The sequence below is a fragment of the Camellia sinensis genome, chromosome 11, assembly GCF_055761805.1.
Source record: "Camellia sinensis isolate YWXY chromosome 11, ASM5576180v1, whole genome shotgun sequence".
Classification (NCBI taxonomy): domain Eukaryota; kingdom Viridiplantae; phylum Streptophyta; class Magnoliopsida; order Ericales; family Theaceae; genus Camellia; species Camellia sinensis.
This window is the reverse complement of record NC_138971.1, coordinates 142,749,725-142,767,276: the sequence shown is the minus strand read 5'-3', so window position 1 is coordinate 142,767,276 and position 17,552 is coordinate 142,749,725.

Here is a 17,552-nt window from a genome sequence, read left to right as displayed (position 1 = left end):
TAGCCTTCGGCCTCCACTCTTCTTCAATAGCCTTCTGCCTCCACTCTTATCTTCTAGTCTCTAGTGAGATGAACCCCAACTCTTACTGATCTTAAAGCTGTCTCCTATTATTTTTAATCCACTACTTTTTTCTTCAATGGAATCGAAAAGCTTACAGGCCATTTTTTTTTCTAGATGATGATCCCCTCTCTCTCTCTCTCTCTCTCTCTCTCTCTTTTCCATATCTCTTTTTTTTTTCTTTTTTTGTTGATTATTATTATTATTGTTGTTGTTGTTGAGGTAGATTTGGTGAACAGATACCTATTTTTTTTTAGTTGCTGATTATTATTATTATTATTATTGTTGTTATTGATAATGATAATGAATATTAGAAAAATTGCACCAGATATGGGATTATAACAATTAGATTTAAACAGATAAGGGACCTCATGTGGCTTTGATTTGTTTAACAGTGCTCTGATATTTTAACATATAGTTTTTTAATCGATAAAACGCTCTGATATGTTCAAAAAATTGACAAGACATGTTGAAATAAGAAAAATATGCTTGATAAATTGAACATATAGTAAAAAAATAAACAAATAAGAAAAAAAAATTAGATAAATAAGAATTTCAACAGATAAAGGAAAAAAAATAAAATAAAAAATTTAACAGATAAAATATTTAGACAAAAAATTTGTATAAATAAAATTTTGAACAGATACGTGTAAAAATTCAACAGATCAAGTAGTAAAATTTCAACAGACAGTAAAAAATTAAATAGATAGGGGAAATTGAACAGATAATTTAAAATTTGAACAGATAGGAAAAAAAATGGAACAAATAGTCAACAAAAGTCAACAGATAAATTAAAGGGTAAAATTGAAAACAAAATGTCCTTCAAAACAAATAAAAGGATTTCTCACTAAACTATTTCACAAAAGGTGGACCTCTTACTAATAAAAAATATCCACTGAATCTAATGTATTATATCTTCTTTAAATTGGATTTATGACTAATTTTTTCATACAAAAAAGAATGAAAGTGATGGGACAAACTTTTTGGTTTTTTGGTTATTCGAAATCCTATCACGTGCATACCATATTTATCCTATTATAAAAATATATATATAATTTTATCATAAAATTTTGTAACAATAATTATAAAACGCGTAATCTTACCACAAATTGATATAATAAAATGTCCAAAATTTTATGGTTAATGCTGTCAAAATTTACCAATTTATGACAAAATTAAGTATTTTATGATTGATATTATAATTTTTTTTTATAATAAAATTACATATTTTGTGGTAAGGTGTATATAATATGCACCTTTTAGGAGTGCACAACATGACTTTTCCCTTACCGCAGTAGGATTTTTACTAGTTTAGTTTAAACTTCTACAAAAAAAAATTATTGACACATAATAGAATGAAATAGGTAGACAGTGAGGGAAAGAGAAAAAAAAATAATTTTTATAAGTTTGTTTAGTTTTAATGGTTAAATTACCAATAGATCCTAATAGTTTGACTTCATTTCCATCAAGTCTTATTGAAAATAAATCCTGGTAAAATTATCGCTAAAAATAATTTTTTTGTGATAATTTTTTACATACGCCGCTAAAAGTTGACAATTAGTGACTTTTTTTGTCATAATTTTTATAAATTATCGCTAAAACTTACAATTAGTGACTTTTTTATGACAATTTTTTTTTCCATAGGTCCTATATTAAACAATAAGTCCACTTATTAGGACCTACACGTAAGTACCCCTAGTTTGAAAGTGGTGGAAAACAGAAGAAAATTAATTTTTTTTATATAATTCATATTAACATTATAATTAATTTTTAATTTCTCGTAAAACAAAACACAAGAAAAATTAAATGTGTAAGTTATCTATAACTGAACTTTTAAATTTTTCTATATTATTCTTACAAAATTTTCATCTTAATCAAATATTTATAAGAAAATATATTTTCTTTTCTATTTCTGTTTTTTTTTTAATTTCATTTTCTTTCACTTTCAACGAAAGTTTCCTTCAAATCAAAGTTAACCATAGGGAAAATAATCACCTAATTTTTTCTAATTTTTTGAAAATCGAGTGTCTTATTTTTGGATTTTTTTCAATTTTTAGCAAATTAGTAATTTTTTTTAATATTTTACTTTTTTTTTATTTTTTATTTTTTAGATATCAATCTATATATCTATTTATATTAAAATTTTATTTTAAAAAGTTTTTTTTTTAAACAAAAAGTGAAGGCTAGCGACAGTGGAGTGTAATAACCTTCTCTACTTAATTATATGTTTAGGGCGGGAGTGAAATAGAGAGAACAAATTTTATAACCCACATTTTCAATTTTTTTATTTTTTTTTTTTGAGGAGAACTATAACTCACTTTCTATACTGTTCTAATGTAATCAAAATTATGTTAGGTTTGAATTAAAGGTTTAACAAATATTTATTGAGAAAAACAAAAAGGAAAAAGAAAAAAAAGTTAAAATAGAAGCTTATTTATTTTTTTATAATTTTTTTTCTCTTTCTTTTTCTTTCACTCATCAATTTTCCACTTAAACTTTTAATCCAAATACAGTGTGAAAATTGGTAAGTTAGACCATCTCTAATAGATTGTGCTATTTCAATCATACCAAAATTGTATTTTAGCATTTTACAATGTCAAATTTTTATATTTTAAGAGATTCGCTCGAACAGTAAGTAGGCTATTTTTTAACACGTCCACTATATAATTTAATTTCTACTATATGAGTGATTTTGTATACCTAATTATATATTTGCAATGTCTTTAAATTAACCTTTTAATTAAAAAATGTAATCTAAAAATTTATATTTATAAAAACTTTGATTCATTAGTTTATCATGATAGCTAACACCCCAATTAATTGAGTTCAATACTAGTACCAGATGATTCGATCTTCTCAAATCCATTTCAAACTCCGTTCAAAATATATATATATATATTAAAAAATAAAATATAAAAAAACCTCCATAGCTAAAGGTGCAAAACATTTCACCTACAACCATGATTTCAAGCTCCAAGTTCATACTCGATTCCTTTTAGGATTGCCAAGTCTTGGATTCATGGAAGCCGGGTAAACGAAGAATATGAATTGGCATACAACGCTTTAGAAGAAACCTTGATTACATCGCAAAGAATTTCAAATTCCTTACTCCATCTTCTGAGGTCAGTTGAGTAACTTTCTGAATTTTCAATATTTTTGCAACCGCGAACTTGTTTCTTAGCATCATTCACTTGAACCGCCACGCGCTTATAGTCACCATCATAAAAGAGTTTCTTGGTTTGTTCAAGGTGTGTAATGGCATCATGATAATTTTTGTAACACGAGCCATATCGGTATGAGAACGAGTTGTATCTGTCATTCCACGTATCTAATGTGTTATCATAACGTGATTTAAGAATCTCAATAATGTCTCCAGCCTTGGAGTATGCTAAGTTAATTGCAATCTCAGTTAGGCCACGAATATCAGCATCTGAAGTACGCAAATCAGATTTCATAAGCTTCATGCACTCATGCTGATCAATAGTCTTAGAACATATTTGCTTGAGCTTAGTATGTTTTTCTGCAAACGAGGGACCGATCAACATGAACATGAATACAAGAGAAACTAGCATGGAACAGCTACCAAAAAAGGATGCCATTTTCAACTCTCTATTTCTGGTTTTGTTTTTGTTCTTCCCTCTTGGCTAGTATGAGAAGTAAGAGAGACACTTATATAGTACTTTTAATTTAAGGGACTGTCAATTAATATATTTGATCTTGTAAGATAAATTGATAGAGAGAGAATAAATTGTATGTAATATGATTGATCTTGTGAATGTTGTATATTACAAATGGTGAGGGGCTCCTTATATAGGAGAGAGACTGAGAGTGGCCGAAGCACTATTATTACATACAGCCGAAAGGCTAATAGCACTAGCACTAAAGTAAGCATAAAGTAAGCATACTTTAATATACACTAACATAAAATATATTAACAGCCCCCCTCAAACTCAAGGAGGATAAACATAAACCAACTTGAGTTTGGAGAGAGTAACAAACAGGAAAATAAAATAGGATAGGAGACACTGCATGGTCGTGTCGAACCGTTGGTGAAGACACTGTATGGTTGTGTCAGACCGTTGTAGGAGCTAACCGGAATCAATGTCAAAATCAAGGAGGATAAACATAAACCAACCTGAGTTTGGAGAGAGTAACAAACAGGAAAATAAAATAGGATAGGAGACACTGTATGGTCGTGTCGAACCGTTGGTGAAGACACTGTATGGTTGTGTCAGACCGTTGTAAGAGCTAACCGGAATCAATGTCGGGACAGTTTACGGGGTCATGCCGGACCGATATAGAAGCTAACTGGAATCAATGTCGGGACAGTTTACGGGGTCATGCCGGACCGTTGTAGAAGCTAATCGGAATCAATGTCGGGACAGTTTATGGGGTCATGCCGGATCGGTGTAGAAGCTGACCGGAATCAATGTCGGGACAGTTTACGGGGTCATGCTGGACCGATGTAGAAGCTGACCGGAATCAATGTCGGGACAGTTTACGGGGTCATACCGAACCGGACCGATGTAAAAGACTGTGGTGGTGCACCAAGGGGGCGACTTAGGGAGTGCGCCATGGGGTGGCTTGGGTGGTTCCCATGGTATATAACCATGCTCATTAGCTTGGGTGGTTCGCATGGTGTGTAACCATGCTCACCATTATAGCAATCCCGGGTTTACCCTTGTTGTACAGTGATCCGGACATGTGTCCGTGGATGTTGGTAGTTGGTTATTATCGTGTTTACATTCCTTTTTCTTCATATTTGAGTTATAGGATGTGTTACGCAGGTTTGTTACAGGTTGGTTGTGTTCGGGAGCCTAGTGTTGCTGCCCAGAATTTTGGACCTTCGCTCGAGCGAGGAGTTGGTCGCTCGAGCGAGAGTGAGGTTCGTGTTTGGTGGGTCGAGCCAGAGTGGCTCGCTCGAGCGAGCGGTTGCACCTGGTTCTGGACCTGAGAGCTGTCTTTCTTGGCTCGAGCGAGCTTCCTTCGCTCGAGCGGTCTGGGTTTTTATTCGCTCGATCGAGAAATTCTTGGCTCGAGCGAGAGTTTTCTGTGTCTGGTCGCTCGAGCGACCAAGTCTTTGCTCGAGCGAGCGTGTTTTATATCAGCGGACAGCAGCGTCTTAAACATCACTTTTTCACTTCCTTTCTTTGATTAAACCCTAAATCCGAGCCCCTCTCTCTCTAAACTTACATTCTCTCTAAGATTTGATCTCCCTAGAGTGTGAATCTAGCCTAGGGCCTTTGTTATAAAGATTGAGGGTGTTGAGAGCTTCGATTTAATCTGAAAAAGTTTGGATTTGGAGCACGTCAATCTTCGGGTCTTCATCTCCTTTTGGGCTTAAACTTTGAGGTAGGGATATCCTACTCCTCTCTATGGATTCTGTCTTTAAATTTTGGTATTTTGAGATGTTGGGCTTGGTTTGGTAATTTTGTGAAAGTTTGGGGCTTTTGTGTAATTTTACAAAAGTTGGGGTTTTATTCATAATAAACCTGGATGCATGTTTGGCATAGAGAAACTGAATGAATGTTAAATCATTGATGAAAATGGGACCTAAGGGTTGAATGGGTAATTATGGATAATGACCTAATTACATTATTGATTAATTGGGATAATTAATGGCGAGAAAAGAGGAAATGAAATGTTGATTGAATATCCATTTGTGCATTTATTTTATGTTTAGAAATAACTGCTTTGGGCTATCGGTGGAGGATAGTCGTGATTGTTGTAGACAATGCATGATGATTAGGCAAACTGAAACTAATCAATGAAGTATGTCATGGAACTTGACGGTTGATAGAATACATTAACTGTATGTATTGGGTGATTGTATATAGAACCAATGTGTTTATATACGTTATGTGTAGAGGAGGAGATAGGGGATGTACTCCGCGGTTTAGGGGAAGATAGGGGATGTACCTCTAAACCGGATAGTGTTGGGAGAAGATAGGGGATGAACTCCGTAGATACAGCTCATATGCTTGTCTAAAAAAGTGAAGATAGAGCTTATATGCTTATCTTTGTGATATGTGGATATAGCTTTTATGCTTATCTGTGGATATTGTTGTCATACATATCTGTTGTAGAATGTGGATATAGCTTATTTGCTTATCTGAGAATGTGGATATTGTTGTTATACATATCTGTTGAGCATGTGGGTAGTGCTTATATGCCTATCTGTTGAAAAAGGGAAAATGAAAAGTAATTGGGACTTGTAAGTCGATTGACATAAACATATGATTTATGTGATTGCATCAGTGTTGGCCATCTATCAATTGCTAATCTTTTAGTCATTGTTCATGGTTGGTTTAGTATATTTCTACTGGGCTGTGGCTCACCCTATATGGGAATATCATTTTCAGGTACTGGTAGCATGCCACCTCCAAGGACATAGCTGGGAGGCTAGAGGCGGGCATACTTTTGTTGCTTAACTTTTGATGTATTACATGTAACTTCAAGCCAAGGGCTTAATGTGTAAACGAGTTAGTACTCTTTTGTTGTAACCAAGTGTTAACTTGGAAAGCTGTAAGCCCGTAGGGCATTTTGTTTTGATGTTAACATGTAATACTTATGCAATGGAACTCTAAGGAATAAAGGAATGTGGTTAGTTTATATGTAAATGCATGTTTTATCAGATGGGTTTAATGTTGTTATTTTGAGGGTGTTACAACTTGGTATCAGAGCGTACCGGGTTCGAATACTTTGGGTACGTGGGAAGTGATTAGTATCACAATGGGTTTGTCTCGCTTGATAGAGACTTAAATGTAGTATCATATGCTATGTGCTTAAATGCTAACATGCTTATGTGACTATGTGGGTATGGGATTTAATTTCTAGGATGTTGATTGGATCCTTGAGTTTCTGAGAGTCTTGTTGGAAAAGCACTTGATCAATGCTGTTTCTAACCGGAACTCTAGTAACGCCTCGGGACTATCATTATGCGGGAATGAATTTCGTAAGTGCTTATGTGTTTATGTGCTTATGTGGAGTGAATTACAGTTGTCCATGCATTAGGACGTGAGTGTTTAGTTTCGGCACATTTATGAATGTGCTAACGTTCTGTGTTGCCTTTATTAGGATGTCAGGACGAGGAAGAGGTGCTAGGCGTGGTAGACCTGCGAGGCAGGAAGCACCGTTACCGGGTGAGATTCCGGCAGTGCAGGAGGGAGTTGGTCAGGCCAATGTGGCCGAGCCAGTGGGTCAGCAGGCCATGGGTGCCTTGGCCAGAGAGATAGCAGGAGCTTTGGGTATTCTTAGAGCTGGGAATCAGGTAGCTGAGACAGGGCCTTCTTTCTTGAAGAGGGAGTTTTTCCGGTCTAATCCGGATGAGTTTATTGGGGATCCGAAGGAGGCACTGAAGGCTGATGAGTGGTTAGAGCAAATGAGTAAGACATTCGAGATGCTTGGTATCGAGGACGGAGCACTGAAAGTGACCTTGGCATCCTTCTAGCTGAAGGGAGATGCGGGTCAATGGTGGAAGTACGAGAAGGCTCGTGTTGGTGGTACTTGGGAGGCATTTGTGAATGCTTTTCAGGAGAGGTTTTTGTCTGCAGTAGCTAGGGAGAAGCTGAGGGATCAGTTTAGCCGGCTTAATTAGCAGGGCTTGTCAGTGGCCGAGTTTGAGGCTACTTTTACCAGTCTGTCCAGGTTTGCACCGGAACTGGTGGCGTCTGAGGAACGCCGTTGCTATGAGTTTGAGCGGAAGTTGAGGCGGGGCCTCAAGTTGAGAGTTGGTGGGTCTTACATCCGAGAGTATAGACACCTAGTTGATACTGCTGCTCATATGGAGCTCATGATGCAGGAGGAGGATGAAGGACAGAGAGGCTCCAAGAGGAGCCAGGATAGTCAGAGTGATGGCAGGAGGCAGAGGGGTTCTAACCCTCAGCAGTCGCAGGGTGGTGTTGCTAGATCGACCTTCCCAGTGCCGAGTGCAGGTTCCGGGAGAGGTGGTCAGGGGGATTTCACTTGTTACAAGTGTGGCCAGTTGGGTCACAAGGTTTCTGTTTGCCCGCAGAAGGGTGGGGGTCAGAAAGCTGCTTCTTCTTCAGCTAGACCGCAGAGTCAGAGTTTGGGCAGGGGGCAGCCCTTGACTTGTTATCAGTGTGGACAGCCTGGGCACCTGAAGAGGTTTTGCCCACAGTTGAGTGCCACTTCGGGAGCGTCTGGTTCTAGGCAGACGCAGGGTTTTCAGCCAGCTCAGTCTGTGCAGGCCTCGAGGGCCAATCCAGGAGTTTCGTCATCTCAGTCTGTGCAGCAGTCTTTTGCTCCGAGAGGTGAGCAGGTAGACCAGGGGCCTACGGGGCGCGTGTATGCTGTTACCGCGCAGGATTTAGTACCGGCTCCATCAGTAGTGAGAGGTACTTTTCTGTTTTGCAACTCGGTTGCTAGTGTGTTGATAGACACGGGTGCATCTCATTCTTTTGTATCTGCTGCATTTGCATCTCTTTTGGAATTGGAGTTAGCACAGTTAGCATCTCCTATTTGTGTGGTATCGCCTTTGGGTGGTGAGTTGATCCTGAAACAGGGTGTTAGGGGATGTGATATAGAGGTCGCCGACTATAGGCTTCCTTTTCCGTTTGTTGTCATGGCCATGAAGGGTTTTGATGTTATTTTGGGTATGGACTGGTTATCGTCATACCGGGCTGTTATTGATTGCTACCGCCAGAGGGTCACGTTATGTACCTTGAGCGGGGAGTGGTTCCATTTCTTGGGAGACCGGGTTGGTAGTGTTTTGCCACCGGGGTATGATTCGCGAGGGCGAAGTGAGCTTAGTAGTCTACTTGCCAGCTTTGAGCGTGGTGAGAGTAGTGAGACCCAGCTTGTGTTGCCGAGGGTGGTTTGTGAGTATTCGGATGTCTTTCCCGAAGATCTTGTTAGTTTGCCACCTCACCGAGAGATAGAGTTTTCTATTGATTTAGTGCCTGGTACGGCGCCGATTTCTATGGCACCTTACCGTTTTGCTCCAGCAGAGTTGGTTGAGTTGAAAGTTCAACTCCAGGAATTGCTCGATAAGGGTTTTGTTCGCCCTAGTGTTTCGCCGTGGGGAGCACCGGCCCTCTTTGTTAAAAAGAAAGATGGTGCCTTGAGATTGTGTATTGATTACCGGAAGTTGAATAGGGCTACGGTTAAGAATAAGTATCCTATGCCCCGTATAGATGATTTGTTTGACCAGTTGAAAGGTTCCCGTTGTTTCTCTAAGATAGACTTGAGATCGGGTTACCACCAGTTGAGGGTCAGGGAAGAGGATATTCCGAAGACGGCATTCCGTACGCGGTATGGCCATTACGAGTTTCTGGTGATGCCATTTGGGCTTACCAATGCACCGGCAGTCTTTATGGACTTGATGAACCGGGTTTTCCGGGAGTTCTTAGACCGATTTGTGGTCGTCTTTGTGGACGACGTCCTTATCTTTTCACCTTCAGAGGAGGAGCACGAGGAACACTTGAGAGTGGTGCTTGAGTTGCTTAGAGCCCATAGGCTGTATGCCAAGTTTGGGAAGTGTGAGTTCTGGCTGAGGGAAGTTAAATTCTTAGGCCACGTGGTATCCGGGGAAGGGGTGTCTGTTGATACATCCAAGGTTGAGGCAGTGCAAGATTGGGCACGGCCTAAGAGTGTGTTTGAGATCCGCAGTTTTCTGGGATTAGCTGGGTATTACCATCGGTTTGTTAAAGATTTCTCCAGGTTAGCGTCACCGTTGACTAGACTGACTCGGAAGGGAGTCAAGTTTGTATGGAGTGAGACTTGTGAAAAGTCGTTCCAAGAGCTGAAAGTTAGATTGACCACCGCTCCGGTGTTGATTATTCCGGAGAGAGGGTTGGGTTATGCGGTTTATTGTGATGCCTCACAAGAGGGTTTGGGTTGTGTGTTAATGCAAGAAGGGAAAGTGATAGCTTATGGCTCACGTCAGTTGAAAATACACGAGAAGAATTACCCCACACACGACCTAGAGTTAGCGGCTGTGATCTTTGCCTTGAAAATCTGGAGGCATTATCTTTATGGTGAGAAGTTCGAGGTGTTCTCGGACCACAAGAGTTTGAAGTATCTGTTTACACAGAGAGACTTGAATTTGAGGCATAGGAGATGGATGGAGTTCATCGAGGATTATGATTTTGAGTTGCACTATCATCCGGGAAAGGCCAATGTTGTGGCCGATGCCCTTAGTAGGAAATCCATTAGTGATGTAGCTTGTATAGCCATCCGGGAATGGGAGATGTTGGGAGCACTTGGCGAGTTTGATTTGCTACTGGGCGAATCTGTTGAGGCTGCGGCCTTGTTTTCTATTGTTGCGCTGCCTACACTTGTGATTAGAGTGTTAGAGGCACAGAGAGGTGACCTTGAGGTAGAATCCCTCCGAGAGAAGATCTCCAGTGGGAACGTTGAGAAGGGTTTGACGGTGTATCCCGACCTGAGTGTGAGATACCGGGACCGTTTGTTTGTACCGGAGGCTTGCCGAGAGGAAGTACTCCGAGAGTTTCATCATTCGCGCCTTGTGGTGCATCCGGGAGGTACTAAGATGTATCAGGATTTGGGTCGCCAGTTTTGGTGGCGGGGTATGAAGAGAGATGTGGCTGTTTTCGTATCGAAGTGCCTTACTTGCCAGCAAGTGAAGGCCGAGCATCAGAGGCCAGCGGGTTTGTTGCAACCCTTGCCTATTGCCGAGTGGAAGTGGGAGCATGTCACTATGGACTTCGTTGTAGGTCTTCCGAGGACTCAGCGGGGTAGTGATGCTATTTGGGTGGTTGTAGACCGGTTGACTAAGTCGGCGCACTTTATTCCTATGCGCATGAGAGATTCGGTAGATCATCTTGCCGACTTGTATGTTCGGGACGTAGTGAGATTGCACGGGGTCCCAGTGACGATCATCTCAGATAGAGATCCTCGTTTTACTGCTAGGTTGTGGCAGAGTTTACAGAGTGCCTTGGGCACTAAGTTGACCTTTAGTACGGCTTATCATCCTCAGACTGACGGGCAGTCCGAGCGTACTATTTAGATCCTCGAGGATATGCTTCGGGATTGTGTCCTGGACTTCAGTGGGACGTGGGAGAGGCACTTGCCACTGGTAGAGTTTTCCTACAACAACAGTTTTCAGTCTAGCATCGGTATGGCACCGTTTGAGGCCTTGTATGGCCGACCGTGTAGGTCTCCAGTTTGTTGGGCCGAGGTGGGTGATGCACCTTTGTTGGGTCCAGAGTTGGTTAGGGAGACGACGGAGAAAGTTGAACTTATCCGTAGGAGGCTTGTTACAGCCCAGAGTCGACAAAAGAGTTATGCCGACCGTAGGAGGAGACCTTTGGCGTTTGAGGTAGGTGACCATGTCTTTCTGAAGATATCACCTAGGCGAGGTCTGATGAGGTTTGGGAAGAGTGGGAAGTTATCCCCTCGGTTTATTGGTCCTTTTGAGATCCTTGAGAGGATTGGAGAGGTTGCTTATCGGTTAGCCTTACCGTCGCAGTTGTCCGGAGTGCATGACATGTTTCATGTGAGTATGCTTCGGAAGTATGAGCCAGATCCATCACATGTGCTGGATTGGACTGATTTAGAGGTAGATGAGGATGCCTCGTATGAGGAGAGACCGGTTCGGGTCTTGGATAGGCGGGATCAGGTCCTGCGTGGCAAGACCATTCCTTTGGTGAAAGTCTTGTGGAAACATCACGGAGTGGAGGAAGCCACTTGGGAACGTGAGTTGGGAGTCCGTGAGAAATATCCGGACTTGTTTGTTGATATGTGATCTTGTATATAAATTTTTCATTTTGTTGAACTTAAGAGCTTTTATATATGTCTTAAGTTGTGAAACATTGAAAATGTTTGGTTTGGTGGAATTATGTTTGGGAACTTGCCTCATATGGGAGTTGAATGTAACATTGTATATGTTGAATATATTGTTGAAATTGGAAAGATAGTGCATAATGTTGATGCATGTTGAAAATACATATGTTGTTTACATATTGTGATATGTCTCTTGTTAAAGGGATGGGATGACCGGTAATGGGTCGAATTGTTGAATGTTAAAATGTAACATTGTCTAAAATGGAGGAAAACCTGTTTTTGAAAACTTGTGCTTAATTTCGGGGGCGAAATTCTTTAAAGGGGGGAGGTTATAGCAATCCCGGGTTTACCCTTGTTGTACAGTGATCCGGACATGTGTCCGTGGATGTTGGTAGTTGGTTATTATCGTGTTTACATTCCTTTTTCTTCATATTTAAGTTATAGGATGTGTGACGCAGGTTTGTTACAGGTTGGTTGTGTTCGGGAGCCTAGTGTTGCTGCCCAGAATTTTGGACCTTCGCTCGAGCGAGGAGTTGGTCGCTCGAGTGAGAGTGAGGTTCGTGTTTGGTGGGTCGAGCCAGAGTGGCTCGCTCGAGCGAGCTGTTGCACCTGGTTCTGGACCTGAGAGCTGTCTTTCTTGGCTCGAGCAAGCTTCCTTCGCTCGAGCGGTCTGGGTTTTTATTCGCTCGATCGAGAAATTCTTGGCTCGAGCGAGAGTTTTCTGTGTCTGGTCGCTCGAGCGACCAAGTCTTCGCTCGAGCGAACGTGTTTTATATCAGCGGACAACAACGTCTTAAACATCACTTTTTCACTTCCTTTCTTTGATTAAACCCTAAATCCGAGCCCCTCTCTCTCTAAACTTACATTCTCTCTAAGATTTGATCTCCCTAGAGTGTGAATCTAGCCTAGGGCCTTTGTTATAAAGATTGAGGGTGTTGAGAGCTTCGATTTAATCTGAAAAAGTTTGGATTTGGAGCACGTCAATCTTCGGGTCTTCATCTCCTTTTGGGCTTAAACTTTGAGGTAGGGATATCCTACTCCTCTCTATGGATTCTGTCTTTAAATTTTGGTATTTTGAGATGTTGGGCTTGGTTTGGTAATTTTGTGAAAGTTTGGGGCTTTTGTGTAATTTTACAAAAGTTGGGGTTTTATTCATAATAAACCTGGATGCATGTTTGGCATAGAGAAACTGAATGAATGTTAAATCATTGATGAAAATGGGACCTAAGGGTTGAATGGGTAATTATGGATAATGACCTAATTACATTATTGATTAATTGGGATAATTAATGGCGAGAAAAGAGGAAATGAAATGTTGATTGAATATCCATTTGTGCATTTATTTTATGTTTAGAAATAACTGCTTTGGGCTATCGGTGGAGGATAGTCGTGATTGTTGTAGACAATGCATGATGATTAGGCAAACTGAAACTAATCAATGAAGTATGTCATGGAACTTGACGGTTGATAGAATACATTAACTGTATGTATTGGGTGATTGTATATAGAACCAATGTGTTTATATACGTTATGTGTAACAACCCTCACCTTACTCTTGCCATACTTGCATACATTCTTGCATGGTCTTGCTGCTTATATTAATTTAAAGGTTTTATCTTGGCTTGATTTGCTTAAGTTGCTTGCATGATTTTGTTCCTTGCTTAGTATGTGTGTGTAGCCGAGATCATCTTGAGCTTAGTCCGCCTTTGACCCTTTGTACTTAGAACTATCTTGAGGTCTTGTTCAACCCCATCTTCACCTCGGGCATTCTTTGCCGAGATGTTCTGCACTTGAACCTTGTCCGCAGGCAGGTATGGCCTAGGCCGAGATGTGGCACACCCCGGCCAAGGTGTGGCACAGCTTAGTCAAGTGTCGTCCTCCCTAGCCGATGTTTTTCTATCCTGTTGCTGGATCCTTGTTTTGAGCCGATGTCATCTCTTTGCCGACGTGTCTTACCCGAGCTTGCTGCATACGATTTGTCAGAGACTTGTCTTGTCTATCAATCACCTTTTGGAGCTGAACCAACCCGATAATGCCACGTGTCCGAGCTGTTTGTTAAGGCAGCCGACAGACCTTGAAACAAATCATTTTCTTGTCTCAAATCTTTGTTTTAGAGAGAGAAGCTCTAGAAGGAGGAAGAAGAGTTCTTGAGTGAGAGTTGTCTTCCAAGCTTGATCCTTGTGGCTTGAACCGTTAGATCCGAGTTTTGAGGTTAGAATCTTGATCCCCTTTGATTGTTCTTGCTGTATACCTAGCTGCATTGCATGATCGGATTTGTTTTGCATGTCATGCATCGTTTTGAAGTTGGTTTTGGTAAGAGAAAATGGTTTTTCATGTGTTCTTGAAGAAAGTCTCATTTTGATCGAAAAGTTTAGAACGAAAACCATGTTTTGTGTTTGTTCTTGCATGACTTTCTTTAATGGGTACCCAAGTCCATATGTTTTGAACTCTTGGCATGAAAACTCAGATTTTTGTAACAAGTTGTGAGCTTGCATCCATCTTTCAATGATCATGTTCTTCATATTCTTCAAAGGAAAACCCAGATTTTTTTTCCTGACCTTGTTTAGCGGGACCTCGGCTTAGCCCTGGACTGTACCCAGTGTGTTTTCGAGAAACGGGAGCAGTGGTTAAGCTCCCAGCTTGTTTTGTTTTGTCTTTGACTTAGATCTGGCATGAATGCCGAGATCATTTGCATGTATATAGAGCTTGCTTTGAGAATGTGACTTGCCATGTGATTGTAGGTCCTTGATATTTGCTTTGAGTCTACACCTGAAGAACTAGGTGAGTGGTATTTCTAATAAAGCTATGTTACACTTGTTCTTGATAAATCTTGTTTTGTTTGTTTTGACGTGGTATTTGCTAAGCATGAATAAATGGCCTTGTTTAATTGTTAACCTCGGAAAGTCCCTTGTGCTGGAGGACTCTAAACTTTCGCAGTACCAAGTGTAAAAGGATACGGTCCTTGTTAAATCGGGCTACGGGCCTAAGTAACACAAGTCCCTTGTGCTGGAGGACTATAAACTTTCGCAGTACCAAGTGTAAAAGGATACGGTCCTTGTTAAAACGGGCTACGGGCCTAAGTAACACAAGTCCCTTGTATTGGAGGACTCTAAACTTTCGCAATACTTTTGACCAAACGATTACGGATCGTACAGCTTTTGATACTTGAATGATGAATACGGTTCATCCCTTGCTTCGCCGATGTTATGATACTTGACTGATGAATACGGTTCATCCCTTGCTTCGCCGATGTTATGATACTTGACTGATGAATACGGTTCATCCCTTGCTTCGCCGATGTTATGATACTTGACTGATGAATACGGTTCATCCCTTGCTTCGCCGATGTTACGATAATTGAATGATGAATATGGTTCATCCCTTGTTTTGCCGATGTTATGATACTTGTATGATGGATACGGTTCATCCCTTGTTTCGCCTATGTCAGTAAACACCTTTGGGTACTTGTAATATTTGGTCGATGAATACGGTTCATTCCTTGCCTTGCTAAGTTTGATGTGTTTCGTTTTGAAGGACCTCGGCTATTTTCATGCAAAACCCTTTATTTTTAGTACCATTCACTGAGTTTTGTACTCACCCCTCTATATATACGTAGGTGATGAGCAGGACGGCGGCGACGCCTAGATCGTTTTGGATGCTTGTTTGGATTCATGCTTATGTCGGCTTCACTTTGTATTTACGTCGGCAATGCCTGCTTTGCATGTCGGCAAATCTTGAAAATCATGCTTCTTGACTTGTATTAGCTGTATTTTGTATATGTCGGCTCGAGAAGCCTTTTGATCAAGATGTAACATGTAATTTTACCTTGTTGTATTTAAGTTGTGAAGTTAATTGGAATGTTTGACACTGCCTTAATCTACGCACAGCTCTTATGGACCACTTGTATTTGATTTATTGCTTCCGCATTTGTGAGCCCCCCTATATTCATACTCTGATTGTGTTAAGTTTTGAAAAGTTGGCCTTCGGTAATTACGGATTACTGGCCATCACGGCACCAAACTACTAGGGGCGGTTTGGGGTCGTGACATTATGTGTAGAGGAGGAGATAGGGGATGTACTCCGCGGTTTAGGGGAAGATAGGGGATGTACCTCTAAACCGGATAGTGTTGGGAGAAGATAGGGGATGAACTCCGTAGATACAGCTCATATGTTTGTCTAAAGAAGTGAAGATAGAGCTTATATGCTTATCTTTGTGATATGTGGATATAGCTTTTATGCTTATCTGTGGATATTGTTGTCATACATATCTGTTGTAGAATGTGGATATAGCTTATTTGCTTATCAGAGAATGTGGATATTGTTGTTATACATATCTGTTGAGCATGTGGGTAGTGCTTATATGCCTATCTGTTGAAAAAGGGAAAATGAAAAGTAATTGGGACTTGTAAGTCGATTGACATAAACATATGATTTATGTGATTGCATCAGTGTTGGCCATCTATCAATTGCTAATCTTTTAGTCATTGTTCATGGTTGGTTTAGTATATTTCTACTGGGCTGTGGCTCACCCTATATGGGAATATCATTTTCAGGTACTGGTAGCATGCCACCTCCAAGGACATAGCTGGGAGGCTAGAGGCGGGCATACTTTTGTTGCTTAACTTTTGATGTATTACATGTAACTTCAAGCCAAGGGCTTAATGTGTAAACGAGTTAGTACTCTTTTGTTGTAACCAAGTGTTAACTTGGAAAGCTGTAAGCCCGTAGGGCATTTTGTTTTGATGTTAACATGTAATACTTATGCAATGGAACTCTAAGGAATAAAGGAATGTGGTTAGTTTATATGTAAATGCATGTCTTATCAGATGGGTTTAATGTTGTTATTTTGAGGGTGTTACAACCATGATATATGTATAACCCCCCCTCAAACTCAAATAGGTGTGAAGATAAAAACCTATTTGAGGTTGAAACAAAGGGATTGAGAAAGTGGAGCAAAACGGCTCAACATAAAGTGGAGATGTTAAAAAAAAAAAAATTGGTAGAAAGGGTTTTTTTTTTATTTTTTTTTTGATTACGAAAAAAGGAAGATAAAATAAAATAAATAAAAGGAAAGTAGGGGTAATGTGAATCAGCAAGAGTTTTTGAAAAAAAAAAAAAGGATGGTGAAAAGTGAGACAACTCATGGTATTAAAGTAGAGAATAAATTAAGTAATGAAAAAAAAAGTGTTATTGTTTGTTGGAATAAAAATATATACATATATATATATATATATGAAAAAGGAAAAGGATAAATACGGGAATAAGAGGAAAGAAAAGAAAAATAGTTTGTCAAAAGCAAAGGGACATGCCCATGTGGGTGTCATGATAAGAAAAGCAAAAGGAAAGAAAGAGAAGATTGGTTTAAAAATAAAAAAGGGGTATGGGTATGTGCAAAAGGGGTATGGGTATGTGCAAAAGGTGGTGGATGATGGGTTGGAAAGTGGCGTCACCCTGGTGGATGTCCTTGAGTAGAGAGAGAGAGTGAGGGGCCATGGGAGAGGTCTTGGAATTGTGTGATCAAACACAACTTTCTCGATTTGGAAAAGTACTGGATACAGCGTGAACGAGATGAACGGTGTCGACGAGGCGGTAGAGGTTGACGAGGGCCCAATCGAAGGCGTGCTTGCTGTTGGGGCCATGATCGACGGCGATGAGGATGTCGCGGCCGCGACGTCTCTTGCCGGTTTCTCTCTCAAGTTCAAGCGCGGCCACCACCGATCGTAGATGCC